The 11,340-nt window shown below is 34.2% G+C and overlaps 1 protein-coding gene across 1 annotated transcript in view; it reads right to left on the reverse strand.

The window, feature by feature from the left end:
• Positions 1 to 7,466, reverse strand: part of LOC129756971 (protein takeout-like) — a 37,047-nt gene extending 29,581 nt beyond the window's left edge. Inside the window, exon 1 of the mRNA XM_055754048.1 lies at positions 7,454 to 7,466. The gene's annotated coding sequence lies outside the window, so the exon portion shown is untranslated. The remainder of the gene's footprint in view (positions 1 to 7,453) is intronic.
• Between the last annotated feature and the right edge of the window lie 3,874 nt (positions 7,467 to 11,340).

Raw genomic sequence — 11,340 nt, forward strand, 5'->3', positions numbered from 1 at the left:
TTTTCAGAGTTAACCGAAAATAAATCCATTTAAAGTAATGTTGATATTCCAGTTTTTCATGGGATGCTTGAAATCCTTGAAATTACCGTAGCATTGCAATTCTTGCACGTGTTAATGGCTACTAGCATTTATAAACCATTTATCGCCAATTACTGTGCCATGTTAAGTTCCATTTTCGTCCATGATTCGACCATTCGACATCCGCCGTTATGATGGTGATGAAGAGGTGGAAATGAAAATGAATAAATTTAAGCTAACAAGGAGTTCCGTTTGAAGGTTATCGCGGTTTTTTTTTCTAAACGAGCTACCGTGTTTGATAATTTATGCAACTCCGCTCGAATTAGAAGAATTCATGACATATCGGGATGTGTTTTTTTTCTGTACTTCTATTTGGAATGTCAACGGTGTTTTTCAGCCAGCCGATAATTGCCCATACGATGGTGGTACAACTTTTCTTATGAACTTATTAGGAAGTAAGTACTTCAAATCGGTCACCTAATTGAAAAGTGGTTTCTTGACTAGTTAGTGATTTATGACTTTAGGCAAGTGTGTTATCCAACATTTAGATTAAAGTTTTAAAGTTACAGATTACGAATAAAAGTTATGTGTATACGAAGGAAAATCCGGAAGACAGAATTGTTCAAAAATGTATTTTAAGTGGTTTCGATCTTCACTGCATGCTAAAAGTTTGGGATCACCCCTTCAAAAACATGAAATTTTTTGTCGTTATTGCATATCTTTTGATCCTATTTGAAAAATCATAACATGAGAAAAAGTTTCTTTGTATGTAAAGGTTCGGAAAGTATGTATTATTTTTAATTGACAAGAACTTCAGTTTTAAATTAAACTTAAAAAACCGCAATTTAAATTCAAATGGACATAATTTAAAAATTCAAGTTGCACTGGAATCCTTACTACATACATACATACCATATCATATTTGTGAAAATTTCATGAAAAAATTTGGTTTGTTCTAATCAAGTATGTAGTGTTTTGGATAAACTCGCAGTATGATATTCTGGTCAAAAGTTTGGTATCAACCCTCTGAATCATGCAATTTTTTTCGTGCGTATCTTTGTCTTCATAATAAATTAATCTCATTCCATCTTGAATATACATATGTCATGTCAACACTATCTTAGACGACTACGAAAAAATGATGGAATACAATTTCATCCATGGCTCGAAGGGTTTAATGACACATTTAAAATACCTAAGACCAGAGCTCGAAGAAATCAGATCCGTTGACCGAGGTAGGGCATGAATGTGAGAAAATAATTTTCATCCTCACGTGTTTCGAAAGACGATGAAATTAAATCATGTTAGCATTGACGAACTTCATAATGGTAGTGAATACAGTTTTTTCTTTCGTCATTCTATCCACGGTCATTCAATCCACAAAGTCGTGACTGTTAACAAACATTCAATCTGGTCAATTGGATTTTTCATGATTGGATGTACTTTGGATGTACTGTACTGCCTCTAAAAACGATGATTTTAATTGGTCGGCTTAAAACTTTCTTAATAGACTTTGACCTTTAAGAAAAATAATGGAGTTCTCCGTCATGCAATTTTTGTACGGGATAAAAACGCCCAGGCGTTAAAATCCCAAAAAAATCGTGCGTTGTGTGCAATTTCAACTCTATCATGATCTCCGAATTTTGATGACTGACTTTTTCAAAAGTTCATATTCACGTGTAAGAAATGGAGTGACTTTTTTTCGACAGTCAGTCACAGATTACTATTTTGACTGATTGGGCATCATTGCAAACGTGAAACGTAGACATTGAAAGGAAAATTATTTCACTTTCATCCAAGCATGTCAACAGTTTTGAGCACTGCCTAAGACTATCTTATATTTACTTAAAAAAAAAACGAAAAACAGAAATTCATTTATTTTAATAAATGAAAATAAGATCTGAATTGAATGACTGAACGAAGATAAATCAAATCAATTAAATACCGATAGATAGGTGAAAGCCTCAACAAAAACATATCATAAAACCAGCTGCTAGTTTATGCTTTCTTTTGGATATGACAGTTTTGAATGGAACGTTGTCATATTCAAAAATGTAAATATTAAAGTATTTATACAGAATCTCCCCAGCTTAGAAAGCTAAGATATATTTGGAAATTCACCATAAAACACCAGTTTTAATTTTCATGCAACTAAGCTGGAGGAATTTGAAGGCCTTACTAACTTTAAACAAAAATATTCAAATATAATATAAAAATTATCAACTTTTTAGTATTCGACTCAAAATTTATTTTGGCAGTTAAAGAAAAAAAAATGCATAAATTGGAAAAAAAAGATTCAATATTTTTTTTTATCAATCTTCTTTGCATAATCTTAAATGAAAAAAAAACCTTTTTAATAATTTTTGTCGACTTTCATTGATTTCGAATCAATGAGAGCTTGTGTATATGCAAATAATAAAATAACGTTAACACAATTGGCACATACATAGTAAAATCCACCAAACAGAGTTTTCTCAGGTATGCTAATGTCAGTCCAAAAATTGAAACGAATAGCAAAGATCTCTTTAAATCAAGACATTTCTAGGGTATAGTTTAATGAAACCTTTTCTGTTTATTTCATTACCAATATTTTTTATACCTACGAATATTAAACTTTTTATTTTATACAAGAATGCAATGTTTTTTAGATCACACAGTGAAATTGACCAGAAGATTGTCATGATTACTAAACATTATTAAAACCCTCAACATTTTGAGTATGGTAAAATTAAATCTATTTTTGTATTGAATATTACAATTTTATGTGTTGGAGAGCGCTGATGTGGCCTAATGGATAGGCTGGCGCAAGTCTGGTAACCCAGGCGTACTGGGTTCGATTCCCGGTATCGGCAAGAAAACTTTTGGGTTCAAATCCCATAAATTGCCGACAGGTAAGATGTGTTTAATTGTATAAATAGCTAAATGCACTAAATATTTCAGAGGGAATGCATCTGGGGTTAATCTGAAGAGACTATTGCAAGCGGAGTGGATTGCCAACCATTGCACAGTGGGGATTTTCGAGCCAAAAAATGTACCCAATTCAGGCAAGAACGCCTCGCATGAAAAATAACCATTCTTTATGTAAAAAAAACACGAGGAATCGAATGGTCTACACCGCTTTCTGATAAAATGACTCTTATCTCTCATTTTGCCCGATTTACCCTATTTTTTTGGGTGTATAGTTATAATTCCGATTGTAGCCATCTACCTTGCAACAAAAAAGTCAAACAAACCTTACTTATTTATGTAAACATGTCAGCTGAATCGATTGGTGTACTCCAATTTATGTTTTCACTACGACAAGTGGCTCATTTTGCCTCTTTTCCCTTAAATTTAAGATTTTTTTCAAAGAAATGCAGTCAAACCAAGTGGATTCCAAAAATTTATCATCATGAATGATCATTTTTGGTAGATTTATTCATATACTAGCTAATTGCACTTTTTTTTTGCCTAGAATGAATATAAATGGCTAAATATTCCCAACTTCCCCTAGGTTGTTTAAATTTATGCATAAATTTCACTGTAACAATCGAGCGATTCACATACCTAATACAAAAACCATGTGATCTAGTGTAAAATTTGTCGCTGAATCGAGTGGTGTACACCGCTTAGTGCTCAGCTTACGAGAATGGCTGCAATCACCCCGATTTCCCCTAAAATCGAGCGATATGTGGAAAAAATCATTATTAAAAATGCCAATGCATCATAAAATGCACAAAAATGATTGAAACAGCTGTAAAATTTATTGCTGAATCGAATGATGTACACCGCTTAGCGTTAAGTTGATGAGAAGAGCCTCAATCACCCCAATTTCCCCTAAATTCTTTAAATTTCTTTGAAAAATACATTTTCATCACAACGGGGGAATCGGAATAAAAACAGTTCTACGAGATTTTGATCAACAAGACCAGTTGGCTTTTGATCTTCCCCATCGATTACACGATGTTACAAAATCTAGTATAGTCGCGTTATCGAGTTTTTGACGAAATAAGATTTTCAAGTTCATTTTCACGAGAAGAGGAAATATGCCTTCAAAACTTTATCCAAATTTCATTTCCCAACTTCTTTTGTGAACAACTTCTGATAGCGATTTTCAAGTAGTTTCAAGTTCAAGTTTCTTTAAATACCTATCAACAAGTGAGAGAATTTATGAAAAAACTGTAGTAAAATGGGATAAGATTTCGAGGTTTTGGCCTTAGTTCTCAGTCGAGATTTTTATTTTTGATTTTATTTTTGATTCATTTAAGTTGTTCATCAAAATAAACTTTTAAATTTTGAGCGTAGAGAAGAACATTTTGCTTGACATTTTTGAACCCTCATATGGGAGGGGATTAACCCCCCAAAATCTCCCCCTCCCCCCCGTTTCTACGGTCATGTCCTCTTTTAAGGACAATGATTGTTTTATTCCTATCAATACTCATTTATAGGTTCTATTCAATTCGATATAATGAGTGCTTAAGAAATTGTCCTTACACTAGTAAGTTTTACCTACCCATTTTTTTAAGATCACCCCCAAACTTCCAGGGAATATATCTAATGCCATTTCTGTAATTTTGCCAAATTTGAGCTTAATTAAAAGATTTTCCTTTAATTCGAGCTGTTTCGTTATTTTTTTTTTAAGTTTTCCCAATTATTTTAGAATATGTTTCCTGGCAACGTGATGTTTGCGTTTATTCACGTTTTTCGAGTTTATTATTTATCAAATCATAAGAAGTAATCTTATAAACATTAAAAGTCTAAGAACCTACTTGAAAATAGCGTAATTTTATTCTTTGTTAAAGTGGGAAGTATTATAACAGAAAGAAAGTTCAAAACAAAGAACTCGGATACCGTCAACTGGGGCATCATGCAACACTTTTCAACTTCAATGGCTTCCAAAAACTGAAGTCCACAGAAATTCAAACGGCTGATGCAACAAAAGTATTAAGGTTGATGGAACATCATATTGACGTAATCCAAAATATTATAAGTTTCTTCTGTAATTTAAAATAATAACACAAACATAAGTTTTTCACCTTATCAGAGAAGGGCGTAATTTCCAACCCAGGGCTGCAAAACAGAAAAAAAAGAAAAAAAATCGCTCAAATATCACAAGGTGGAGAAATCACCGGTTAGTAAGTAAATAACAAATTTTGTTCCTTTTATATGATCATTAATTAAAACTTTTTTTCAAGTCTTTACGAAAGTTTTTTATTGAACAGGTTAGTCATTTTCATCAAACAGAGCATGCCTTATACATACAACAATAGTTTTTTAAGATTTTGTTTGGCTCCGGTATGAAATTTTTAAACGGTTACAACTCTTTTCAAAAACAGCTCAGTTTTTTGTTGAAAAAAAATTCAAACGCCATTAAGATCGAAAGTCATGAAAACACGTGTTGTAGAAGTTTTTATTTTTGTTCTAAATAATTTTACATCTTTTCTTCCACTAAAGCTGATGTATGGAAAATCATAGTGATGTAGAAAATAAAATAAGAATAAAAAATAATGTAGAAATAATTACAAAAATTTTGGTAATTAAATTCTCAAAACAAATGTTTCGGTGGTTAAAAATGTAATATTAACGAACGTTCGATGCAAAACAATTATATTCTAGCATGCGAAACCGAGATTTAAAAGGCGCCAATTTGGTTTGCGTTTTTTTGCATCTCACTTGAGATAGGTAACAGAGTTATAGAATCATTTATTTAAAATAAGTGGGTGATTTTTCTTATAATGTTTTACTACCAATAATGTTGGTGTTGAGCAAAAAAAAAGTCAAAATTGACTCTTATTTTGCACTCCGAATAAATATGAGTTTTATCGTCTAGTCTTATTTTGACTCAGGCTTTAATAAAAATAACACACAGAAAACTGCTAATCTACTATGCCTTTATTATAAACTACTTTTGGTAGAAAAAATGAACCCAACATACAAATTTATTGTAATTTTTTTTTAAGTCATCTTATGTTTGGATGGTTTGGCTTTTGAAAGTTCTTAAACTAACTAGTTTGTAGTAATATTAATCATTCTTTTAATTGATGCACAAGTAAACTAAGTGGAAAACAAAAGCTGATTTTTCATAAACCTATCATTTTCTATTGAATTCAAGATTTTAATTTTTTTCCAGATATTCCAGTTTCTAAGATACAATAGAAAAAAAAACTTTAGTTATTTCTATAAAAGAATTTCAAATAACTGCAAGAACGTGGTTAGCAAAGAAGATTTACCTTGATTTTAAGGTAAAATTATTAATATCCTGTATGTTGTGCAATTTTGTAAAAAACATATCTTCAACTAGCTTGTTGAACGAAAAATTGCATATTTGGAAAATGCTCTCTTAAAATCCATACACTTCGAGAATAAGTTTTTTTAAACGAACCTCCACACAAAGTTTATTCTTCCCAAATTCAATTTGGAAAAAGGAAATTTTTTAGACTTGTCCAAAACCGTGAATATCTTTATTTATTTTTCAATTCTATTAAAAATAAATTGTTTCAGTTTTTGTCGCTTCAACGTTTTTCTGTCATTCTATAATCAACGATGCAGTTGGCGGACAGTTATTGAAAAACTTATCCGGTACTACTGTTTTCGATTTGTACTCTCGGTTTCGAACTCATGGACATCTGCTCAGTAGGCACGTGCTGTGAAAACTATGCTATATCATGAGTGCAATTAACATCAAAATGATTGAATATGCTATTAGGGTAGTTGTTTGAACAAAAAAATGTTTTAAAGATACTTCATCATTGTTTGTAAACTTTTAAATTAACGGTAGCAATGACGGTTTCATATTTGTAAGGGTATTTTCTCTCCATTCGTTTCATATCTAGTGTTGTCTCCAAGTTCTTTCAATTTCTGCATTCACAAGGCTAAGAAGTCGTCCATAAAACTTGTTCTCTAGAACGAATGCCCCCGATAGTGACACTCAAAGTCTGTGTATAATTATGTCCGGATCCGGTCAACTTATCAATTCCACATCCGAGAAGAAACAAAAAAAAACCAGCCCCAAAATATATCAAGCCTGTTCTCGCTATCCGAAGGACATCATCGTGGAGCAGTTTTCGATTTATCACAAATCTGGCCCAGGGTAGAATGCAACTTTTGGTTCGTGTGTGTGTATTTTTTCGATTTCTTCAAGGCTTCTTCAGCTATTCGATAGATGAACTTGCCAAGATCGAGCCAGAATCCTTTCACCTTAACGAATGAGTTAAAAAAAGATAGTCTTTTCACGTTTTTTACCCATCAATTGGGTGCTGCAGTCCTGCCAGGCTATTCACATAGTTTTTTTCTTCTCCGATTCACTCACTTGATGAAGCAATTTTGGCAATTGGTAACTCAAGGTTGTTGCAGATTTTAAATAACACTTGCCATGGCTAAGGCAACTTATCGCCGTTTGATCCGGGGACTCACTTGAGATGTCTAGAGAGACTCTTAAACCCTAAGCATTGCTCACCTTCAAACGTTAAAACGAATCTAATTATTTGGTATGTTATCACACAAAATCACACTTTTCAATAGCTTCAACAGAATGAAACTATCGACAAACTGCCCAAAATGCGCGGATCAACGGTTGGGAAAACAAAATTTTTGAACAAGAAAAGAACAAACACGCGTATCGGAAGAAATCGAAAGCCCGCCGATCTAGTCGAGCGATGAGAACAAACTGAACGGAACAAAATCGCGGGGGTCACCAGCTAGCCGAACCGAAAGTGTCTAGATTTCCATTCGGAACCAAGTTTTCCTTCCCCCTTCCGAAACTTCTTATAGCTGATGGCGACGATGATGATGATGGTGGTGATGCTTAAAGGCGCTGATGGTGGTATTTTTGACTACTGCTAGCCTTTAAGGCTGCTGGTTCTGTTTCTGCTGCTGATCGAATGCTTTCCAATGCACCTTCTAGTCGATAGGGTTGACATTCCGCTTATCCTCATCCGCAGCTGTTATATCCGGACTCTTGAACAGCTTTTGGGCAGGAAACGTTTCTTTAACCTCGTTTGACAATAGCTATTCTTAACTTAGCTTTCCATTGTTTTTATAGATTTGTTGTTCCGTTTAAAATCATTCCTTGGCTGGTCAGAAGGCCCAACACCAAATTTCAGCTAAGTTGGTTAACTCTAAGTGGTCGCTCAACGAGGCTGAGGTTTGTATGGAAATATGACAAAATTTGTTCTAGCGAAACATCATAATCCACTTTTTTGTTTTTAGCTTTCATGCACGAGCATTAAAAGATTGCTTTTTCACGGTCACAAAATATTCCCATTGATATATGTACATATGTTATTAAAAAGTTGTATAGATGATGCAGGCAAAAATGATTGTATCCCATTTACGCGAAAACCATTGCCCAGAATGATTTTTTCCCAGAATGACAAATACCCGAAATCAAACCCCAGAATGAACCATTTCCCAGAAAAAAATTCCCCAGAATGCACCATTTACCAGAAATTTTTTCCCCAAATGGAACATTTCCCAGAATGGCACAAATCCAGATTTTTTCCTCTTGTATTTTTATTTGTTTTTTTTTTCTAATGAATTCTGGTAAATTTCATATGATTCGAAGTTCATTTTTTCAAAATGATTTTTTTAAATGAAACTACAACTTTGAAATTTTCCAACTAAATTTATTTTAGAACCAATATTGTGCTTTGTTTATTGTTTATGGTACTTTAATTCATTCAATGCTTACCATGGTCCTTTAAAAACCGTTTTGGTATCCGACTCCTCACGCTGCGCGTTCGAACTTGAAAGACGTTTTGTCCTTCACGCTGTCGCGTGGCGGACGGAGCTAAGGGATCACCCATAGCTTTCACGCAGACCTAGGAAGCCCCGGCAGACCTAGACCAATGTAATGGGGCCGCCGCTTCCAACGGTCGGCGGCCACCTCGGATTTGGGAGCTTCGGCGGCTTTGTGCCGCCTCAGCCCCTTCATCCTCGTTGGTTGCGGTTTTGCCGCAAAAGAATTAAGTTATGAAACCCCATTTTTTCTAAGTAAGGATAAATGTTTTCAAGTTTCTGGGAAATGGTTCTTCTGGCATAAAAAAATTCTGGTAAATGGTTCATTCTGGTGAAAAAAATTCAGGGAAATGAAACATTCTCGCGAAAAATGTTCTGGGGAATGGTTCGTCTGGGGAAAAAAAAATCTGGGGATGGTTCTTTCTGGCGATTGAAATTCGGGGGATTTTTCATTCTGGGCAATTATTTTCTGGTAAATGGAGTACAACTGGCAAAAATGTTACAAACATTTTGTAACAGTAACTGTATCAGTAACAGTAACAGTAGCAGTAGCAGTAGCAGTAGCAGTAGCAGTAGCAGTAACAGTAACAATAACAGTAACAGTAACAGTAACAGTAACAGTAACAGTAACAGTAACCGTAACAGTAACAGTAACAGTAACAGTAACAGGATCATACTCTCGGTAGGAAATGGTTAAGGAGTAGCAAAAATGTTAACCAAAAAAATTGTTAATGATTTTTAAAATAACAAATAAAAATAAAAATAATAAGAATTAATATCTCTCTCTCTCTCTCTCTCTCTCTCTCTCTCCTCTCTCTCTCTCTCTCTCGTCTCTCTCTCTCTCTCTCTCTCTCTCTCTCTCTCTCTCTCTCTCTCTCTCTCTCTCTCTCTCTCTCTCTCTCTCTCTCTCTCTCTCTCTCTCTCTCTCTCTTCTCCTCTCTCTCTCTCTCTCTCTCTCTCTCTCTCTCTCTCCTCTCTCTCTCTCTCTCTCTCTCTCTCTCTTCTCTCTCTCTCTCTCTCTCTCTCTCTCTCTCTCCTTCTCTTCTTTTAAATGGTACCAATTGTACCAACATTTTGCATGCTACAAACATGCACGTTGCCTCCATTGCATAAATTTGCATTCCCATCATTCCTAGCATGGCTTTTGATTTCCAAAACACTAAACCCTTTTAATTTTTTATAACTCCACCCTTTGGGATCTAAGAAGAACTCAAGATTTCAAAAGAAAAATTGGATATTTGTTCCGGTCAACGAACATTCAATTTCAGGACTTCCTTAAATCTTGTAAAGTGATGATATGATGTTGTTTGTGAGGTAAAAAGCATATCTGCTTCCGCATTCTGATACCTTTTTTCACCACGATTTTATTTATTTCTTTCGACTGTTTTTTTCCTCCGGAAACGGTTGTACTCCGTTTTCCTGAAAACCATTGCCCGGATTTTCAATCATCAGAAATCCACTTTCCCAGAACTTTTTTTTTCCCAGAATGAAACATTTCCCAGAAAAATAATGCACCAGGATGAACCATTTCTCTGAAATTTTCGCCAAAATTGTCATTTCCCATTAAATTTCATCTAATGATCCAAACTGGAATTAAAAAAAAAGATTTTTCCACAAAAAATTGGGTTCACATAATACTATTCATTTGCGACAAAGCCGTAACCAACGAGATCGAAGCTTCCAAATCCGAGGGTGCCTACCGACCCGCCTTCGGAAATGGCGGCCCTAATACATTGGTCTAAATTTACAAATAAAAAATACTAGAGGAAGAAATCTAAGATTTGTGCCATTCTGGGAAATGTTCCATATTAAGGAAAAATTCTGGAAAATGGTCCATTCTGGAAAAAATGGTGCATTCTCAGGAATTTTTTCTGGGAAATGATTAATTCTGGGGTTTGATTTCGGTATTTGTCATTCTGGGCAACAGTTTTCGGATAAATGGGATACAAAACCCGGAAACATAAATGACAGTTGCATTTCGAACTGATCTCCTGCGGTACTTGCGAGAACCAATTAGCGCAGTGGGCTATCGCGTTCGTCAAAAAATTGGCGATGGCTCGATTGAGTCTTACAGTTTACGCTTAGTATGTTTATTTCATTGGGGTTTAGCACTGTATTGTGCGTATTTCTCTTCAAGTCGTATCACAAATAAATGTTCTATTAATTAACTGCAACAAGAGGTCTTGATTTTTTTTTCGCTAAGTCCAATACTATTTGATGTTTTGTGAAAAGTTGTTTCTAGGCTTAAAATCTTCACTACAATAAAGTTATTTTGAAAGTTTCAACTTCAAGGGGTTTTCCAATTAAAGAAAAATTTGGCACTGTTTATTATCTTAAAAAAAGGATCAATATAAGGGGGTGGGAGCAGTTATATATTTTTGATTTTAAAAGCTTCCATTTAGCTTACGGTTACCACTTACGACGATGTAAACAAGTGATTAGGTGATTCAATCATAATAAAAATAAATTATCTATCCGGGCTTCCAAAAACATTAATAATTATTTTTATAAAACTTTCTCCAAAAATTTCGTTTTGTCTTTGTAAACAAAATTTTTTCTTAGAATTCAATTATGATCATATCATTACCAAGAGGTTGCTAATTGCAA

This window comes from Uranotaenia lowii, chromosome 3 (assembly GCF_029784155.1).
Source record: "Uranotaenia lowii strain MFRU-FL chromosome 3, ASM2978415v1, whole genome shotgun sequence".
NCBI classification, from domain to species: Eukaryota; Metazoa; Arthropoda; class Insecta; order Diptera; family Culicidae; genus Uranotaenia; species Uranotaenia lowii.